The sequence below is a fragment of the Periplaneta americana genome, chromosome 1 (assembly GCF_040183065.1).
Source record: "Periplaneta americana isolate PAMFEO1 chromosome 1, P.americana_PAMFEO1_priV1, whole genome shotgun sequence".
Classification (NCBI taxonomy): Eukaryota; Metazoa; Arthropoda; class Insecta; order Blattodea; family Blattidae; genus Periplaneta; species Periplaneta americana.
The window spans coordinates 24,669,924-24,685,863 of record NC_091117.1 but is presented as its reverse complement, the minus strand read 5'-3'; the positions used below and the strand labels follow the sequence as shown (position 1 = coordinate 24,685,863).

At 35.8% G+C, this 15,940-nt stretch overlaps 1 protein-coding gene across 1 annotated transcript in view; it reads left to right on the top strand.

Annotated features, from left to right (window-relative positions):
* Positions 1–15,492, top strand: part of LOC138716245 (uncharacterized) — a 61,107-nt gene extending 45,615 nt beyond the window's left edge. The window contains exons 24-32 of the mRNA XM_069849142.1: positions 741–865; positions 1,237–1,338; positions 4,433–4,635; positions 6,735–6,859; positions 7,231–7,332; positions 10,430–10,632; positions 12,731–12,855; positions 13,227–13,348; positions 15,034–15,492. The gene's annotated coding sequence lies outside the window, so the exon portion shown is untranslated. The remainder of the gene's footprint in view (positions 1–740; positions 866–1,236; positions 1,339–4,432; positions 4,636–6,734; positions 6,860–7,230; positions 7,333–10,429; positions 10,633–12,730; positions 12,856–13,226; positions 13,349–15,033) is intronic.
* The last annotated feature ends 448 nt before the right edge of the window (positions 15,493–15,940 follow it).

Sequence of the window (15,940 nt, the reverse complement as noted above, 5' to 3'; positions counted from 1 at the left end):
ACCTACTTCACCTGAATAGCCGCCACTGACAGCCACATGCTTGTGTTCACATTAGGATTTTGCTTACAGCGAAAAAAATATACGTCATAGTTTCGTCATTACTTCATTACGAAAGCTAATAGAATAACTGAAATTGTCTACTGCATCCGATATTGTGTGCAAGTGTGCCGCGCTAAGTATCGATTGTACAACTGTACCTGGTCGATTACCACACTATATTTTGGTCAAGAGAACAGCTATAGCAATATTATTCTAATTATTCTGTGCTCTTCAGTTTGGTCTTCTGTGATTACAAGGCAACCATCATCATAAAATGACAGTCAATATGAACAGCTGTTAGAGGGGCGGCTGAATAAGCTCTGTGCTACTCAAGGTCTGAGACTAATGAAGTTTTCGATAATCTTTCATGCAGCCCTCAATTTCGCAACTTTGCAGTTAGTATGGGCAGTTAATTTTTTATATTTGTCGGTTTTCTGTGAGGATCCAACAACGAGAGCAGTTTAAGGGAAGGTTTCGATATAAGCTCATTAATAGATCTCTTGCACCAATATTCATTCTTTGGATAATACCATCAATAACAGTTCCAGGCAGTGATAAAAAATAATTAGCGATTCTGTGGAAGGTTGTTTTCATTATGATTTGTGAATATTGGTTTGTTACAGCTTTTGTAGTGAATGTGTTTTGTTCATGTGCATTGCTTCATTGTATTTTCTTGATTATGAAAGTAATTCCTTTTTCAGATAACAATCATCGATTATTAAAACCTATCACGACTAACAAAAGAGGTGCCTGTATATACAGACTTTTCCTCTAGGCTATCCCTCTTTACAGAGGACATTTACCGACAGATGCAGGAAACTGTTGAGTAAGTTATCCATTTTTCATTCTTCTACTTATATTGGAATAGATTTTAATTGGGGTTGCGAGGTTTTAAAGTATGCTATTGACTTTCTGCAATTTCTTCATAGCCACTGGCATAGCTCAGACATGCTAATGTGGACTTGTGCTCAGGCGTAGGTTCGATTCCCGCTTGGGTTAATTACTTGGTTGGTTTTTTCTGACGCCTTCCCCAAACTGTTCCAGACAGTGATAAAAAGTAATTAGCGATTCTGTGGAAGGTTGTCTTCATTATGATTTGTGAATATTGGTTTGTTACAGCTTTTGTAGTGAATGTGTTTTGTTCATGTGCATTGCTTCACTGTATTTTCTTGATTATGAAAATAATTCCTTTTTCAGATCACCATCATAGATTATTCTCTTTCGAGAATTACAAAAGATTCACCTATATATATCGCTGTTTGAAGAAGAAATATACAGGAAAATGCAGAAAGCTGTTCAGTAAGTTATCCATTTTGTATTCTTTTACTTAGATTGGAATAGATTTTAATTGGGGGTGGGAGGTTTTAAAGTATGCTATTGACTTTCTACAATTTCTTCATAGCCACTGGCATAGCTCAGACTTGCTAATGTGGACTTGTGCTCAGATGTAGGTTCGATTCCCGCTTGGGTTAATTACTTGGTTGGTTTTTTCTGACGCCTTCCCCAAACTGTTAGGTGAATGTTAATCTGTTACGAATTCTCGTCCTCATCTTTCCAAATACCATCTCACTATCACCAATTACATCGATATTAAATAACCTAGTGACGACAGCATCATTAAATAACCAAGTAAAAAAAAGTATTCATTGCCTAACAATGTTGTCCTAATTTTCTTCCTTGGAAAAATGGCATTTCTACTTATTTAGGAGAATGGTCCAGAAGAACAGTCCTGGAACCTGTTAATCTCCTACTTTAGAGAATTTCATATTACAAAATTCCAAAAATGTGTGTTTTTCAATTTATTCACTCTGTTTGAACATTTAGTAAATTGGATAGTCGATGTTCATTATTATTATTATTGACACATCTTGATAGATAAAAGAAGACGTACTAGCATAGTAGACATTCAAACCTTCAGGGGGGCAGATTGTAATTCTGTCCATTATTTGGTAATTTTGGGCTAAAGCAAGGAGATGTACTACCACCTTTACTTTTTAACTCTGCTCTAGACTATGCCATTAGGAAAGTCCAGGATAACAGAGATGGTTTGGAATTGAACGGGTTACATCAGCTGCTTTTCTATGCAGATGACGTGAATATGTTAAGAGAAAATCCACAAAGGATCAGGGAAAACACGGGAATTTTACTTGAAGCAAGTAAAGAGATAGGTTTGGAAGTAAATCCCGAAAAGACAAAGTATATGATTATGTCTCGTGACGAGAATATTGTACGAAAGGGAAATATAAAAAAAGGAAATTTATCTTTTGAAGAGGTGGAGAAGTTCAAATATCTTGGAGCAACAGTAACAAATATAAATGATGCTCAGGAGGAAATTAAACACCGAATAAATATGGGAAATGCCTGTTATTATTCGGTTGAGAAGCTCTTATCATCCAGTCTGCTGTCAAAAAATCTGAAAGTTAGAATTTATAAAACAGTTATATTACCGGTTGTTCTATATGGTTGTGAAAATAGGACTCTCACTATGAGAGAGGAACATAGGTTAAGTTTGTTTGAGAATAAGGTGCTTAGGAAAATATTTGGGGCTAAGAGGGATGAAGTTACAGGAAAATGGAGAAAGTTACACAACACAGAACTGCACGCATATTTTTCTTCACCTGACATAATTAGGAACAATAAATCCAGACGTTTGAGATGGGCAGGGCATGTAGCACGTATGGGTGAATCCTGAAATGCATTTAGAATATTAGTTGGGAGGCCAGAGGGAAAAAGACCTTTGGGAAGGCCTAGATATAGATGGGAAGATAATATTAAAATGGATTTGAGGGAGGTGGGATATGATGATAGAGACTGGATTCATCTTACTCAGGATAGGGACCTATGGCAGGTTTATGTGAGGGTGGCAATGAACCTCCGGGTTCCTTAAAAGCCAGTAAGTAAGTATTATTATTATTATTATTAAATTTATATGCAACGCGCATGTTTGTGTGCGTGCGTGCTGTTTTTCAAGTAGGTTAAATGATGTTAAGAATGCAATTTAATGTTGTTAATTGAATGTACAGAGGTGTGTTAAAACAGTAGTGAGATTGGAGATGTAGCTCGGTAGTGGCAACATTGTAGCATGCCTCCACCCACACTCTCAGAGACACACATTCCTACTTAATGCTCAGAGTTTTAATTCAGTAGCTGAGTTGACAGAGGGTTATTTAGATGGTGTGATAGTGATGTATTACGAAAATTGGAGCTACTTATATGGCATAAGGCCCATGTTCAGATCCTGGTTGATCCACCCTGAATGCGTAACTTGTGTTGGACAAGCTCGTGGAAGACTTTTCACATCAAAATTGTACAAAAATGTGACCAAAGTGAAATTCAAATTCTCATAGGCTTATGGTATAATGGAGTTTTCACTTTTTTCACAGACCACAGAAATCTGATTTTTTTCTTTAGCAAACTAAACACACAAGCTTCATCTAGGAACTCAGTGAAGAAACTACAACAGAACAGCAGACTGGCCCCTATTGTAATCGGGCTATAAAATTTTAGAAAGAGAAGAAGATAGTTACTCTTTCACTTGCACACAGTGTAGCCATGGCTAAGGGATGAGGGGGGCGAATTCCAGAAAAGTATGTATGGTAGGACGACGAACTGACAAACTGACTTAAACTTTCAGTAGGGGTAGACCAGGTCACTGTCCTCATATCTCAATCTCTTTCTGGAGTGTTTGTTCAAAGATTTGCCCTATGCTACCTGCTATCTGCTTTGCAGTTACAAAATAACGGTATTATCGTATTTGAAGTAAGCAATTTCTGAGAGACGAATATTGTCGAAATTTTTACTCTGAGTTTGCATTAACAAAATAATAATTAATAATCAAGTACAACCAATTAATTTTAATCGACTCAATCATTCAATTAAAATTTTTTGATCGATGAATTTTACAACAGAAGGTGATTGATTAATCAATTAAATCCGACAACACTAGAAAAACCAATGTTGTCGTATCTGGAGTTGATTGATGATGAACAAGGTTAGTAAAAAATAATCTTATAGCTTAACATTTATTTACTGTTGATGGTGGTGGTAGAAATGACTGTCGGTATAAAAATAATTATTGTAACCAGGAATAATCTTTGCAACGAAAATGTGACAACACTGCTTGGTATTACAAGTATTGATGTGCGCAAAGAAAGATATGACCAACACAGACCCTTCTGCCTGGGCATTAATTGGATGTTCGGACTAATATGTGCATGTGCAGGCATGGGCGCATAGACTTCTGTGGGAAACTGAAATTCGTTATGGTTTTTTTTTGTATTATACATTGTAATTCATGCTTTTATATGTGTATGACGTGAGTAATGTTAATTTTTAACATTGAATGGTATTATTGATACAGAATTAATTGTTTCATGTTTCTTCTTTATTTCAGAGACGATTGGGGACGATACTGTCCATTTACAAATGTACTGTGGTTGGGCGCTCTTGTGGAACAATTGTGCAATGCAAATTATAGTGGATATTGCACAAGGTTCCACAACAGTAGCCTTGATGAACTAAATAGGATTCGAAGCTCCATTTTCGACCACAGAAGTGCATATGATGTAGCCATGGCACTGAATGATGATTAAGAAGGTCAGTATTGTTTCATTTTTAATTGAAATTGGCATATATTTCTAATTTTATTTATCTAATGCTCAGAATTTAACAGTGGCCAGTTACCCTTCTTGTTTTTTAGTATGTAATTACTAGAGCTCGAACATGGGGCACCTAGTCACCTGATTGGAGGAGTTAGTGTATAGTGAAGATGTCATGAAGGAGGGGCATGTAGTACAGTCGGTGCAAATTACATGATATTGCTGCCTGGCGTGTTTAGTCCCATTCGATCACGATACATGGTTAAAATGACGCAATTTACTAACAAGGACAATTAGCTGTCTTAAACAAGAAAATAAACATACCCATGTTCTCTTATTTAATTACTTTTCCCATACATTAATTAGTTGATTGGAATTCCTACTTGCACAGCTAACTTGCCAGAAGCACAAAATGCGAAGCACTCTACATTCACTACATCTGTACAGCAAATTAGGAAGAAATATTTTTCTATAAAATAGGAAAAGATCATAGAGATGACAAGATATGTCCTGTAAGTCAAACAAGAATAATTGAGATATGTCCTCAGCTTTTGGATTACACTCAAATATAATCGAATTGAATTTGTTCGTGACTTGTGTTTCATGATAGTATTTGCCAATTAACAAAGTGGGAAATAAATATGTAAAAGACTTCATTGAGAAATATAGGAAAGTTCATCTAGAGTCAAATCTAAAGAAATATTACATAAGACCTTCCTGTGAATATACTTCAATAAGACTAGAAAAGCTGTAGAAGACGAGAAATTGCTAGATGGAACCATAGATTAATACTAGTAATTGTTATGTGATATACAGCGGCCAATCGCGAAGCCCAGCCACAGTAAATAGCAAATAATGTTAAAAAAACAATTATGTTATATCTTATATTTAAACAATATTTAAGTTCTTTACACAATATTTTATGTTCTCTTATTTAGTTGCAAAATATTACAATTTGCCACTCTGTTCCTACAAGACAGTGATTCTGTTTTCCGAGAAGAAAGAAACCAGATGAACGGCTTTTTAACAGACTTTCATAATAGCCTCCCACAAAGGGCCAGCAATTCACAGTAAGCAAGTCGTTGTCATGGCAACCGGGTTGTTTACTGAAGGTAAGAAGGAAAGTCTTATTCGGACCTTCAGTATCCACATCCCTCACTACCTCGTCTGCTAGCCACGTGGCCTGACTGGTGAGAGGGTTCTTCTGAAGTATTCCAGAAGGAGTGGATTAAGCCGTACAAGACAGATTAAAAAGTAGAGCAAAATATGGATTAGTGAGGAATGCATTTTTTTTTAATTTATTGATAAAATATAATTATTTTACTAAAGCACGAAAAATGGGATGAAGGTGGCCCTCACCTACTTCACCTGAATAGCCGCCACTGACAGCCACATGCTTGTGTTCACATTAGGATTTTGCTTACAGCGAAAAAAATATACGTCATAGTTTCGTCATTACTTCATTACGAAAGCTAATAGAATAACTGAAATTGTCTACTGCATCCGATATTGTGTGCAAGTGTGCCGCGCTAAGTATCGATTGTACAACTGTACCTGGTCGATTACCACACTATATTTTGGTCAAGAGAACAGCTATAGCAATATTATTCTAATTATTCTGTGCTCTTCAGTTTGGTCTTCTGTGATTACAAGGCAACCATCATCATAAAATGACAGTCAATATGAACAGCTGTTAGAGGGGCGGCTGAATAAGCTCTGTGCTACTCAAGGTCTGAGACTAATGAAGTTTTCGATAATCTTTCATGCAGCCCTCAATTTCGCAACTTTGCAGTTAGTATGGGCAGTTAATTTTTTATATTTGTCGGTTTTCTGTGAGGATCCAACAACGAGAGCAGTTTAAGGGAAGGTTTCGATATAAGCTCATTAATAGATCTCTTGCACCAATATTCATTCTTTGGATAATACCATCAATAACAGTTCCAGGCAGTGATAAAAAATAATTAGCGATTCTGTGGAAGGTTGTTTTCATTATGATTTGTGAATATTGGTTTGTTACAGCTTTTGTAGTGAATGTGTTTTGTTCATGTGCATTGCTTCATTGTATTTTCTTGATTATGAAAGTAATTCCTTTTTCAGATAACAATCATCGATTATTAAAACCTATCACGACTAACAAAAGAGGTGCCTGTATATACAGACTTTTCCTCTAGGCTATCCCTCTTTACAGAGGACATTTACCGACAGATGCAGGAAACTGTTGAGTAAGTTATCCATTTTTCATTCTTCTACTTATATTGGAATAGATTTTAATTGGGGGTGCGAGGTTTTAAAGTATGCTATTGACTTTCTGCAATTTCTTCATAGCCACTGGCATAGCTCAGACATGCTAATGTGGACTTGTGCTCAGGCGTAGGTTCGATTCCCGCTTGGGTTAATTACTTGGTTGGTTTTTTCTGACGCCTTCCCCAAACTGTTCCAGACAGTGATAAAAAGTAATTAGCGATTCTGTGGAAGGTTGTCTTCATTATGATTTGTGAATATTGGTTTGTTACAGCTTTTGTAGTGAATGTGTTTTGTTCATGTGCATTGCTTCACTGTATTTTCTTGATTATGAAAATAATTCCTTTTTCAGTTCACCATCATAGATTATTCTCTTTCGAGAATTACAAAAGATTCACCTATATATATCGCTGTTTGAAGAAGAAATATACAGGAAAATGCAGAAAGCTGTTCAGTAAGTTATCCATTTTGCATTCTTTTACTTAGATTGGAATAGATTTTAATTGGGGGTGGGAGGTTTTAAAGTATGCTATTGACTTTCTACAATTTCTTCATAGCCACTGGCATAGCTCAGACTTGCTAATGTGGACTTGTGCTCAGATGTAGGTTCGATTCCCGCTTGGGTTAATTACTTGGTTGGTTTTTTCTGACGCCTTCCCCAAACTGTTAGGTGAATGTTAATCTGTTACGAATTCTCGTCCTCATCTTTCCAAATACCATCTCACTATCACCAATTACATCTATATTAAATAACCTAGTGACGACAGCATCATTAAATAACCAAGTAAAAAAAAGTATTCATTGCCTAACAATGTTGTCCTAATTCTCTTCCTTGGAAAAATGGCATTTCTACTTATTTAGGAGAATGGTCCAGAAGAACAGTCCTGGAACCTGTTAATCTCCTACTTTAGAGAATTTCATATTACAAAATTCCAAAAATGTGTGTTTTTCAATTTATTCACTCTGTTTGAACATTTAGTAAATTGGATAGTCGATGTTCATTATTATTATTATTGACACATCTTGATAGATAAAAGAAGACGTACTAGCATAGTAGACATTCAAACCTTCAGGGGGGCAGATTGTAATTCTGTCCATTATTTGGTAATTTTGGGCTAAAGCAAGGAGATGTACTACCACCTTTACTTTTTAACTCTGCTCTAGACTATGCCATTAGGAAAGTCCAGGATAACAGAGATGGTTTGGAATTGAACGGGTTACATCAGCTGCTTTTCTATGCAGATGACGTGAATATGTTAAGAGAAAATCCACAAAGGATCAGGGAAAACACGGGAATTTTACTTGAAGCAAGTAAAGAGATAGGTTTGGAAGTAAATCCCGAAAAGACAAAGTATATGATTATGTCTCGTGACGAGAATATTGTACGAAAGGGAAATATAAAAAAAGGAAATTTATCTTTTGAAGAGGTGGAGAAGTTCAAATATCTTGGAGCAACAGTAACAAATATAAATGATGCTCAGGAGGAAATTAAACACCGAATAAATATGGGAAATGCCTGTTATTATTCGGTTGAGAAGCTCTTATCATCCAGTCTGCTGTCAAAAAATCTGAAAGTTAGAATTTATAAAACAGTTATATTACCGGTTGTTCTATATGGTTGTGAAAATAGGACTCTCACTATGAGAGAGGAACATAGGTTAAGTTTGTTTGAGAATAAGGTGCTTAGGAAAATATTTGGGGCTAAGAGGGATGAAGTTACAGGAAAATGGAGAAAGTTACACAACACAGAACTGCACGCATATTTTTCTTCACCTGACATAATTAGGAACAATAAATCCAGACGTTTGAGATGGGCAGGGCATGTAGCACGTATGGGTGAATCCTGAAATGCATTTAGAATATTAGTTGGGAGGCCAGAGGGAAAAAGACCTTTGGGAAGGCCTAGATATAGATGGGAAGATAATATTAAAATGGATTTGAGGGAGGTGGGATATGATGATAGAGACTGGATTCATCTTACTCAGGATAGGGACCTATGGCAGGTTTATGTGAGGGTGGCAATGAACCTCCGGGTTCCTTAAAAGCCAGTAAGTAAGTATTATTATTATTATTATTATTAAATTTATATGCAACGCGCATGTTTGTGTGCGTGCGTGCTGTTTTTCAAGTAGGTTAAATGATGTTAAGAATGCAATTTAATGTTGTTAATTGAATGTACAGAGGTGTGTTAAAACAGTAGTGAGATTGGAGATGTAGCTCGGTAGTGGCAACATTGTAGCATGCCTCCACCCACACTCTCAGAGACACACATTCCTACTTAATGCTCAGAGTTTTAATTCAGTAGCTGAGTTGACAGAGGGTTATTTAGATGGTGTGATAGTGATGTATTACGAAAATTGGAGCTACTTATATGGCATAAGGCCCATGTTCAGATCCTGGTTGATCCACCCTGAATGCGTAACTTGTGTTGGACAAGCTCGTGGAAGACTTTTCACATCAAAATTGTACAAAAATGTGACCAAAGTGAAATTCAAATTCTCATAGGCTTATGGTATAATGGAGTTTTCACTTTTTTCACAGACCACAGAAATCTGATTTTTTTCTTTAGCAAACTAAACACACAAGCTTCATCTAGGAACTCAGTGAAGAAACTACAACAGAACAGCAGACTGGCCCCTATTGTAATCGGGCTATAAAATTTTAGAAAGAGAAGAAGATAGTTACTCTTTCACTTGCACACAGTGTAGCCATGGCTAAGGGATGAGGGGGGCGAATTCCAGAAAAGTATGTATGGTAGGACGACGAACTGACAAACTGACTTAAACTTTCAGTAGGGGTAGACCAGGTCACTGTCCTCATATCTCAATCTCTTTCTGGAGTGTTTGTTCAAAGATTTGCCCTATGCTACCTGCTATCTGCTTTGCAGTTACAAAATAACGGTATTATCGTATTTGAAGTAAGCAATTTCTGAGAGACGAATATTGTCGAAATTTTTACTCTGAGTTTGCATTAACAAAATAATAATTAATAATCAAGTACAACCAATTAATTTTAATCGACTCAATCATTCAATTAAAATTTTTTGATCGATGAATTTTACAACAGAAGGTGATTGATTAATCAATTAAATCCGACAACACTAGAAAAACCAATGTTGTCGTATCTGGAGTTGATTGATGATGAACAAGGTTAGTAAAAAATAATCTTATAGCTTAACATTTATTTACTGTTGATGGTGGTGGTAGAAATGACTGTCGGTATAAAAATAATTATTGTAACCAGGAATAATCTTTGCAACGAAAATGTGACAACACTGCTTGGTATTACAAGTATTGATGTGTGCAAAGAAAGATATGACCAACACAGACCCTTCTGCCTGGGCATTAATTGGATGTTCGGACTAATATGTGCATGTGCAGGCATGGGCGCATAGACTTCTGTGGGAAACTGAAATTCGTTATGGTTTTTTTTTGTATTATACATTGTAATTCATGCTTTTATATGTGTATGACGTGAGTAATGTTAATTTTTAACATTGAATGGTATTATTGATACAGAATTAATTGTTTCATGTTTCTTCTTTATTTCAGAGACGATTGGGGACGATACTGTCCATTTACAAATGTACTGTGGTTGGGCGCTCTTGTGGAACAATTGTGCAATGCAAATTATAGTGGATATTGCACAAGGTTCCACAACAGTAGCCTTGATGAACTAAATAGGATTCGAAGCTCCATTTTCGACCACAGAAGTGCATATGATGTAGCCATGGCACTGAATGATGATTAAGAAGGTCAGTATTGTTTCATTTTTAATTGAAATTGGCATATATTTCTAATTTTATTTATCTAATGCTCAGAATTTAACAGTGGCCAGTTACCCTTCTTGTTTTTTAGTATGTAATTACTAGAGCTCGAACATGGGGCACCTAGTCACCTGATTGGAGGAGTTAGTGTATAGTGAAGATGTCATGAAGGAGGGGCATGTAGTACAGTCGGGGCAAATTACATGATATTGCTGCCTGGCGTGTTTAGTCCCATTAGATCACGATACATGGTTAAAATGACGCAATTTACTAACAAGGACAATTAGCTGTCTTAAACAAGAAAATAAACATACCCATGTTCTCTTATTTAATTACTTTTCCCATACATTAATTAGTTGATTGGAATTCCTACTTGCACAGCTAACTTGCCAGAAGCACAAAATGCGAAGCACTCTACATTCACTACATCTGTACAGCAAATTAGGAAGAAATATTTTTCTATAAAATAGGAAAAGATCATAGAGATGACAAGATATGTCCTGTAAGTCAAACAAGAATAATTGAGATATGTCCTCAGCTTTTGGATTACACTCAAATATAATCGAATTGAATTTGTTCGTGACTTGTGTTTCATGATAGTATTTGCCAATTAACAAAGTGGGAAATAAATATGTAAAAGACTTCATTGAGAAATATAGGAAAGTTCATCTAGAGTCAAATCTAAAGAAATATTACTTAAGACCTTCCTGTGAATATACTTCAATAAGACAAGAAAAGCTGTAGAAGACGAGAAATTGCTAGATGGAACCATAGATTAATACTAGTAATTGTTATGTGATATACAGCGGCCAATCGCGAAGCCCAGCCACAGTAAATAGCAAATAATGTTAAAAAAACAATTATGTTATATCTTATATTTAAACAATATTTAAGTTCTTTACACAATATTTTATGTTCTCTTATTTAGTTGCAAAATATTACAATTTGCCACTCTGTTCCTACAAGACAGTGATTCTGTTTTCCGAGAAGAAAGAAACCAGATGAACGGCTTTTTAACAGACTTTCATAATAGCCTCCCACAAAGGGCCAGCAATTCACAGTAAGCAAGTCGTTGTCATGGCAACCGGGTTGTTTACTGAAGGTAAGAAGGAAAGTCTTATTCGGACCTTCATTATCCACATCCCTCACTACCTCGTCTGCTAGCCACGTGGCCTGACTGGTGAGAGGGTTCTTCTGAAGTATTCCAGAAGGAGTGGATTAAGCCGTACGAGACAGATTAAAAAGTAGAGCAAAATATGGATTAGTGAGGAATGCATTTTTTTTAATTTATTGATAAAATATAATTATTTTACTAAAGCACGAAAAATGGGATGAAGGTGGCCCTCACTTACTTCACCTGAATAGCCGCCACTGACAGCCACATGCTTGTGTTCACATTAGGATTTTGCTTACAGCGAAAAAAATATACGTCATAGTTTCGTCATTACTTCATTACGAAAGCTAATAGAATAACTGAAATTGTCTACTGCATCCGATATTGTGTGCAAGTGTGCCGCGCTAAGTATCGATTGTATAACTGTACCTGGTCGATTACCACACTATATTTTGGTCAAGAGAACAGCTATAGCAATATTATTCTAATTATTCTGTGCTCTTCAGTTTGGTCTTCTGTGATTACAAGGCAACCATCATCATAAAATGACAGTCAATATGAACAGCTGTTAGAGGGGCGGCTGAATAAGCTCTGTGCTACTCAAGGTCTGAGACTAATGAAGTTTTCGATAATCTTTCATGCAGCCCTCAATTTCGCAACTTTGCAGTTAGTATGGGCAGTTAATTTTTTATATTTGTCGGTTTTCTGTGAGGATCCAACAACGAGAGCAGTTTAAGGGAAGGTTTCGATATAAGCTCATTAATAGATCTCTTGCACCAATATTCATTCTTTGGATAATACCATCAATAACAGTTCCAGGCAGTGATAAAAAATAGTTAGCGATTCTGTGGAAGGTTGTTTTCATTATGATTTGTGAATATTGGTTTGTTACAGCTTTTGTAGTGAATGTGTTTTGTTCATGTGCATTGCTTCATTGTATTTTCTTGATTATGAAAGTAATTCCTTTTTCAGATAACAATCATCGATTATTAAAACCTATCACGACTAACAAAAGAGGTGCCTGTATATACAGACTTTTCCTCTAGGCTATCCCTCTTTACAGAGGACATTTACCGACAGATGCAGGAAACTGTTGAGTAAGTTATCCATTTTTCATTCTTCTACTTATATTGGAATAGATTTTAATTGGGGGTGCGAGGTTTTAAAGTATGCTATTGACTTTCTGCAATTTCTTCATAGCCACTGGCATAGCTCAGACATGCTAATGTGGACTTGTGCTCAGGCGTAGGTTCGATTCCCGCTTGGGTTAATTACTTGGTTGGTTTTTTCTGACGCCTTCCCCAAACTGTTCCAGACAGTGATAAAAAGTAATTAGCGATTCTGTGGAAGGTTGTCTTCATTATGATTTGTGAATATTGGTTTGTTACAGCTTTTGTAGTGAATGTGTTTTGTTCATGTGCATTGCTTCACTGTATTTTCTTGATTATGAAAATAATTCCTTTTTCAGATCACCATCATAGATTATTCTCTTTCGAGAATTACGAAAGATACAGTTATATATACAGATTTATCATCCAGGTTATCTCTGTTTGAAGAAGAGATATACAGCAAAATGCAGAAAGCTATTCAGTAAGTTATCCATTTTGCATTCTTTTACTTAGATTGGAATAGATTTTAATTGGGGGTGGGAGGTTTTAAAGTATGCTATTGACTTTCTACAATTTCTTCATAGCCACTGGCATAGCTCAGACATGCTAATGTGGACTTGTCCTCAGGCATAGGTTCGATTCCCGCTTGGGTTAATTACTTGGTTGGTTTTTTCTGACGCCTTCTCCAAACTGTTAGGTGAATGTCAATCTGTTACAAATTCTCGTCCTCATCTTTCCAAATACCATCTCACTATCACTAATTACATCGATATTAAATAACCTAGTGACGACAGCATCATTAAATAACCAAGTAAAAAAAACTATTCATTGCCTAACAATGTTGTCCTAATGCTTTTCCTTGGAAAAATGGCATTTCTACTTATTTAAGAGAATGGTCGAGAAGAACAGCACTGGTACCTGTTAATCTCCTACTTTAGAGAACTTCATATTACAAAATTCCAAAAATGTGTGTTTTTCAATTTATTCACTCTGTTTGAACATTTAGTAATTTGGATAGTCGATGTTCAGTATTATTATTATTATTATTATTATTATTATTATTATTATTATTATTGATACATCTTGATAGATAAAAGGAGACGTACTAGCATAGTAGACATTCAAACCTTCAGGGGGGCAGACTGTAATTCTATCCATTATTTGGTACAAATGTATTGTGGTTGGGCGCTCTTGTGGAACAATTGTGCAATGCAAATTATAGTGGACATTGCACAAGGTTCCACAACAGTAGCCTTGATGAATTAAATAGAATCCGAAGCTCCATTTTCGAGCACAAAAGTGCATATGATGTAGCCATGGCTCTGAATGATGATTAAGAAAGTCAGTATTGTTTCATTTTTAATTGAAATTCGCATATATTTCTAATTTTATTTATCTAATGCTCAGAATTTAACAGTGAGCCAGTTACCCTTCTTGTTTTTAGTATGTAATTACTAGAGCTCGAACATGGGGCACCTAGTCGCCAGATTGTAGGAGTTAGTGTATGGTGAAGATGTCATGAAGGAGGGGCATGTGGTACAGTCGGGGCGCATTACATGATATTGCTGCCTGGCGTGTTTGGTCCCTTTCGATCACGATACGTGGTTAAAATGACGCAATTTACTAACAAGGAAATTAGCTGTCTTAAACAAGAAAATATACATACCCATGTTCTCTTATTTAATTACTTTTCCCATACATTAATTAGTTGATTGGAATTCCTACTTGCACAGCTAACTTGCCAGAAGCACAAAATGCGAAGCATTCTACATTCACTACATCTGTACAGGAAATTGGGAAGAAATATTTTTCTATAAAATAGGAAAAGATCATAGAGATGACAAGATATGTCCTGTAAGTCAAACAAGAATAATTGAGATATGTCCTCAGCTTTTGGATTACACTCAAATATAATCAAATTGAATTTGTTCGTGACCAACACAAAGCCTTCTGCCTTGGCATTAATTGGATGTTTGGACTATATGTGCATGTGCAGACATGGGCGCATAGACTCCTGTGGGAAACTGAAATTCGTTATGGTTTTCTTTTCTATTATACATTGTAATTCATGCTTTATATGTGTATGACGTGAGTAATGTTAATTTTTAACATTGAATGGTATTATTGATGTAGAATTAATTGTTTTATGTTTCTTCTTTATTTCAGGAACCAGTGGGATATTTTCAGACCGTTCATGAATGTACTGTGGTTGCACTACAGCCTAACCAAGATGTGTACTACTCAATATCACGGTATATTAACCCGTTCGCGTAAACAGGCAATGAGAAACCTAAAGGAACTTGAAAGGGTGATACTCGATGGAAAGAGTGCATAGAATTGGAATATATCAGTCCCCTAACTGCCCATTGTGCAACTCAAACCAAGAAATGGATTCGGAACAGCTCAAAATCTGTGCTTCAGTGGCTGACCATGATAATATCTTTGAAAAATATTGGAGTGCAAGAGGTTAAATGACTTTATTGTCAAATGCCTGGCATTAGAAAACAACAACAATATATATTGAAACATGTTTTGGACAGGAAATGTATGAGCTCAATTTCATCTTTGTCTCACACTTTGTACTCAGTCATTGAATGTGGTTGTTTATTAAAAAGTTAATTAGTATATGGCGTTATCTTTTACTCTTTGTAGAAAGTCGTTTAATGTTACATTAGTATATGGCAATTGTTGCTAAGTTACTAGCACTAACATTGCAGTTGGTGTGTATAAAACAGAACGTTTGCACTTATTAAATTTCTAGTGTGTTACAACAGGGTGATTGTAAAATACAGTCAAATAACAGTGGTTTAAGTAATGTAATTTTATCTATTAAATTCTGAAATTTTTCTCGTTTCTGTTACCACTTAGTTTTAATATTTTGTTTTTAAATTTTTTAAGGAAATTTGAATTGGAAAAGAAACATAAGGACATAACATAAAATAATATACTGATGCAATACACACTGTGTAACCATGGACACAACCATCATACATCTGTGCTCGTGGGTTCCATCTGTATTTTCAGTTGCAGAGAGGGCACTCACCATAGCCGGTCACGTTCAGCTCAAGAGCAG